Below are 6468 nucleotides of genomic sequence, written 5' to 3'. Positions count from 1 at the left end.
TCCCTTGAGAGATCTTCTCTGAACTTGTATCTGCACATTTGACAACTCCACTTGTATTATCTAATAGGACCTCAACTGTCACATGTCCCTTCAAAAAAGTACTCCTAAAATAATACCCGGTATGCGTTAGACATGTGATAACTGGTGTTGACTCAATCAATGAGTGATTACGACTTTTGTTCATTTTTTTTTTTAAATTGAAGAACTTAATTTTTCTTTTCATTAGAAATCCTGCAGTTTCAGACCATGGAAGCTGAGAATGTTCCATTTTTAAAAATTAATTAATTTATTTATTATCATCTTGTTTACATTACAATGAATCACATATCACTTTACAGTTATTATATTTCTTTTACCAGAAGGCATACCATGCATATCTGTCAATACAGAGACATTAAAGTCCCCATTTTTATCAAGAATGTTCAATTTTGTTTCTTGCCAAATCTTTCCATGTAATTTTCTTTGTGGAATTCACATCGCCTAGTAGATTCCCCACTAGAGGGTGCACATGCACCACACATATTTCAAAAATGTTCCTGGTAAGAAGAAATTGAGTAATGAATAAAATAAATAAATGGTCCTGGATGTATCTGCTAATTTTTTTTTTCATTTTATTTGAACAAAATTCTTCAAAGATTACATTTATTTTGTAAAAAGAAAAAATGTGGATTTTCTGAATGGAAAGAACCAAAGTGTGGGGGGGAAACAGTGTATTTTTGAGTTGGTATTAAGAGATAATGAAAATGAAAGTAGCATAATTAAAGAAAGTATATGTGTAAATTAAACCAAAAAATTCACAGTTTGTTTTTAAGCTGAGGGATTGATTCAAATCCTGAATGGTTCTTGGTCATAGGCATTATCTGCACTCAGATTCTTTGTCAAGTGTTTATTGAATAACAGGTATGTGACAGGAATAATAATTATTAAAAAAAAGTCCCTACTTTTGGGGAGTTCAGTGTAATGGGGAAAATAGTCTCATAAATGTAAAGTGTAATACAACAGAAAGTACTCTGATAAAAAATATTTAAAAATCGATTTAAGGCACAATTGTGTTGCAGGCAGTGGGGTGCTGCTCTGTAAAACTGGAGTCATATGGGGGATCCAGGAGAACTGATCTCAGCCTTTGGGCATGCGATGATCGTGGCTGGCTAGAAGGAAGGGGTTGGGGCACAGGAGCATGGCAGGGAAAGACCCTGCTAAGGTTACCTCTCTCTTTTATTTTCATGAGATAAATAAAAATAAACTTAGACATTAAAAAGAAAGTCCTTTAAGAGCCTAGAAAGACTAGCTATGATGAGGGAAACTGTCAAAGAGAATGTGACGCTCATGCATCTCAGACTAAGTGCTCTTATCCCAACTGGGCCTCAAAACTGTGTTGACAGATTAAAATCCTTGTCACCACAATGTGTATTCTGACTGTATTACTGCTCTACATCCCTACTGCTACCCACAGGATAGCAGGGATGTTTATAACAATAATCTTAGTAATACATCCATCTGAGTTTTCTTAGTCTTTGCTCATCGAATTCTGGGGCCAAGAGACACCAGAGTATTAGTTTAGTTGAGTGAAGGATGGGACATAAAAGTGAGAGACTGAAAAAATTTGGAGAAATAAAAGAACATTCCTGTAGCATGTCTGCTGCACTGGGCAGAGAAAGTTACTGGAACCCTAGTAGGCCCTACATCAGCACACTCGACTGACTTATAAGTTGCAAGAGACCCTCACAGCATAGGAAGCTTTACTTGAGCCTCTTAAAGTATCCATAGATCTAGACTGCCAGTGTATGCTGGTTTACAGGAAAATCAACTACCCTAAGCTTATGTCTTATGGACGGGTATGCGTGGATTGCATAGATATGGTTAAGCACATAAACTTAGATGAGCAGATGAATCCCTAAAAGGAAAAGGGCTTATAAAAAGATAATTCATATTGTGGGACTGCTGCTCTTTTGTATTCCCACAGAGTAGGTTGTTTTTGATTTTTTTTTTTTTTTTTCCTATAGGGCGTGTGCGCTCGCCAGAAAGAGAGCAATCACCCCCAGGGGGAATGGCCATGCCACAATCCCCTCTCCTCTCAGGATCTTGGGCATGCATGCATGCACACATGCCCAATGTGAGTTTAAGCCATCAGGTCTGGGACTTGAACCGTGGTCAGCTACGTGGGAGTCCAGCAACATGGCCATTACACTAACTGTGGGCCCCTCCCCTAGAGCAATTTTGAGAGCAGAAGCTTGCCAGATGGAAACATCAGAAAGCTGTGTACCCAAATGCCCTCACTGACAATTTTACAAGACTGCTGTTAGAGGCAATGGAAGTCTAGGTAAGGATTGATACTTTTTGTTTGTTTGTTTGCTCTAGGGCATGTGTGCTAGCTGGGGAGAGAAACAGAGGGAAAGTGAGAAATTACCCTCCCAGGTGGAATGGTCACACCACTGTTTCATCTCCTCCTTTCTTCTCTTGGGATTTTGGGCATGCACACACATGCACTCGGCCTGTTTTTCAAGCCACTGTGTCCAGGACTCAAACCACCCAGTCAGCCATATGGGATCTGGCAACATTAATCTTCACATCATCTGGTTCCCAGGTTTGATACTTTTAAAAGCAGTAGTTTTAAACTTTTTTAATGAAAGAAATAAAAAGGATTAAATCTAAAGGCCTGATTTGATTTACAAAACACTTCACTTACTGTCTCTAGTAAAACTGCCAAAGAGAGGAGGGCAGAGGGAGGAATGAGAAAGAAACTAACCCCTTGACATGGATTTTAAAACACTGGGAAAGTACAAGCAAAATAATCAAGGAATTTAAATGAAAATTTAGATGTTTTATGAATATTTTGTGAAGTTCTATCTTTTCGTTTTTGTGAGGAAACTATGGAAAAGCATATCTGAAATTTTAGCATTTTTATGAGGATACAATTATTTGTTAGTGAAGGTTAAAGGGAAACTGAAAGAATTCCAGATTGTCCTGTCAGGATTTTAGAATAACGCAATGATGAATACATTTTAAACTCCACATAAGCAAGGTAATTCTCGGTCAGAAGCTGATATTTTTCAATAACTATGTTTATGTACTGTGACAGCTTATAAATTAAAAACCTAGCAACTCTTAGGAGACACACTCAGCCCTCACTAGGGATAATATAATAGAGGTGACTGCTATATCAAAGAGGAGTTTGGACTCAACGCTATATTGACAATGGGAGAGGAAGTAATTTTGAAAATAATATTTATTTATTTATTTGTTAGGGAGATTTTTGCTATGGGTGCGTATGTGCTCACAAGAAACAGAAAGAGACAGAAAGTCAGAAATTATCCCCCAAGGGGGATGGCCACACAGCACCCCTTCTCCTCTATTCTCCTCCTGGAATCTTGTGCATGTATCCACAAGTGCCTGGCATGAGTTTTAAACCACCTGGTCCAGGACTGGAACCATGGTTGAGTATGTGGGAATTCAGGGACATCACCATTACGCCCTCTACTGGTTCCTGAAAATAGTATTTAAATGATTACTTAGTGCATTTATATGTCACATAATTAAAAGTTGTTATGGACTACTCATTTGTTTCCTTCCAAAATACATAGGTTGGAATTCAAATTCTTAATGTTTGAGGAGTGTATGAGGTGTGTATTAGGTGGGGCCTCTTGGAGTGATTTGGTCCTGAAGATTATGCCCTCCTGAATTAGATTATTGCTCTCATAAAAGAGACAGAGGTCCGGCTTCTGTGCCGCAGGAGATAATGTACCAGATTCAGAACTAAAAGCCACTGCGGACTGTGGTGCAAGTCCTTAGTGCAGTTGGCCTAAAAACACACCAGGCACAAGTGCACATGCCCAGATCCTGGCACACCAGAGCACTGAGAAGAGAGATTGCCACGTGACTGAGACCTGTGGAGGTTGCTTCTCATTTTCTTTCTTTCTGCATACTCTATCAAAATTAAAATTAATTTTTAAAGAGAATGTAGAGAGCTCTCTCACCCTCTTCTGCATTGTGAGGACATAGCATGGCTGTCTATGAACCAGGAAGAGAGCCCTTACAAGACTCTGAATCTGCTGGTGCCTTGATCTTGGACTCCTCTCTAGAATCAAGTTGCCAGAGGTCACTTGCCAGAGGGAAACAGAAAGAGGGAGAGAAAGTGAGACAGCATCTCTCAAAGGGAAATGGTCATGCTGCAATCCCTGTTCCTTCATATCTTCCTCCTGTCAGGATTTGAGGCATACATACGTACACACCCAGTGTGTTTTTTCAAGCTGCCAGGTATGGGCTTGAACTGTGTAGTCAGCCTTAACTACTATGCAACCTGTTGGCCTAAGAAATAAATATTTGCTATTATGTCACCCAGTCTATGGCTTTGTTGTTATAGCAGTTCACATGGACTAAAACAAAAGCAAAAACAAAACAAAACAAAGCAAGCTACTATGAAATTTGTGAGTTAAGTAAGGGCTGGTAAGAGTGCAGGTGGTAAATAATATCGATGCTAGTTTCAAATATGGGACGAAGAAATGGGTTATTATCTATTGATGATAACGTGTATAGTATCCCCAACTGGACTGGTGAGAAATTAATTCATGTTGGAACATTCACTTTACAAGCTAATTGACATATGTGATTGAATGTATAAAATAAATTAAAATTAAATTAAATAAAAATAAAGCTATTACTTTTCAAAATTCTTTGTATAATTAATTAATGTAGAATATCATATAAAAGAACCAAGACAGAATATATAATTTGAGCTGATTAGGATAGTCCATGGGGAAAAAAAATCTAAGAAAAGGCAAACTGAATTAAATGGTTTAAAAGTTAAAATGAAAGAAGTCTAAAATATCTTAGGAAACGTGCTACCTTAAGGAATTTCTAAGAGGCCTCAAAATCATTCTGAAGCTCAAAATTAAAAATGGAGATATTTCCGTGTTAGTTCATATGATCTTGGACAAGTTACTAAAGTTCTTCAAGTCTCTATGTTCTCCTCAGCATTGAAGGGTGAAAAAAAAAATGGTTTCTTCCATGTCTGCCAGCTACCAACTCTTTCTTTTGTCTCGGATTATGTTTAACACTAACATAAATAAGGTGAAGAAATTTCCTCATCCATCTTCGTAACTATTAAATAATATTATTAATATTGCCCTAATACTGTCTTCCACTCTTCTTCTGATTCCATAGATTGCTTTGCTTACCCCCGGCATATGGGAACCCCTGCCACGTCCACAGTGGAAGGGCCCTGAACACCGGCTCACCAGTTAGGCATATTTTTCCCACTTAAAATTGTTTTGTAATGTGTAGAGGGAATAATATGGGCATAGAGTAATCAGATAGCCTGGGTCTGAAATTTAACCTTTACTTCCTAGTTGTTGCAATAGTAACTGGTGTTTCCTTATGTGAAAAAAAACAGGAAGAACGCCCACCTATTGACAGAATGAGTATTATTCAGCCCTCAGATCAATATATTTCCAGGTTCTTGTTCCTTCTCTTCTTATTTATAATCCGCTAGGGCCTAACTAGAAAAGAAAACAGATTTGATTATTTTTAGTCTTAGACTAAAGAAATCACTGCTGGCTTCCAATAAAATCGTTAAACAAAATAGAATGAAGCAAGTCTCGCAAATAATGAAAATCAGCCAGCTTCCTAGTTGTTGCAATAGTAACTGGTGTTTCCTTATGTGAAAAAAACAGGAAGAACGCCCACCTATTGACAGAATGAGTATTATTCAGCCCTCAGATCAATATATTTCCAGGTTCTTGTTCCTTCTCTTCTTATTTATAATCCGCTAGGGCCTAACTAGAAAAGAAAACAGATTTGATTATTTTTAGTCTTAGACTAAAGAAATCACTGCTGGCTTCCAATAAAATCGTTAAACAAAATAGAATGAAGCAAGTCTCGCAAATAATGAAAATCAGCCAGTCTGACAGGGTTTGCAGACCAAGGGAGATTTTAGGCATTAGGTATTGAGTGAACATACACCACCAGGACTCTGCAAACGTTAGAACTGGTCATTTCTTCAACGTTTTCAGAATGGCATGGGAAAATTAACCCTCATTTCAAACAATTCAGCTTTTAATTCTCAATAGAAAGGCAGCCCGGATCTATTTTCAGAGCTGAGAGCCCTTCTAGATGCCCCAGAGGGCTGGTCAGAACGCATTTCACCCACTGGGAGGCTCTTCCCCAGAGTCTCCAGTTCCTCCTGGGTGTCAGGGCCATAGGCATCCCTCTGCTCCTTTTTTCTTTTTCTTTTTTTCTCCCTTTCTTCTTCTGATATCCCATCCCCACCCCATCGGCTCCTTCTCTTATGTCTTCTTAGCTTTATCGGCCTCCCTTAATGAAGGTTCTGCATTTCTCAGAGTCGGAGCGTTGGCGGGCTCCCTGGTGCTCTGGACAGAGAGAAGCCCCCACCAGCTGGCGTTTGCTAATGTGAGGAGGCGCGGGTCTGCGGGAGGGGCGCTCAGTCTCCTGCGGCTAGAGAAGCCCCCCCCA

This window comes from Tupaia chinensis, unplaced genomic scaffold (assembly GCF_000334495.1).
Source record: "Tupaia chinensis unplaced genomic scaffold, TupChi_1.0 Scaffold000217_1, whole genome shotgun sequence".
Taxonomy (NCBI): Eukaryota; Metazoa; Chordata; class Mammalia; order Scandentia; family Tupaiidae; genus Tupaia; species Tupaia belangeri.
This window is presented reverse-complemented; position numbering follows the sequence as displayed.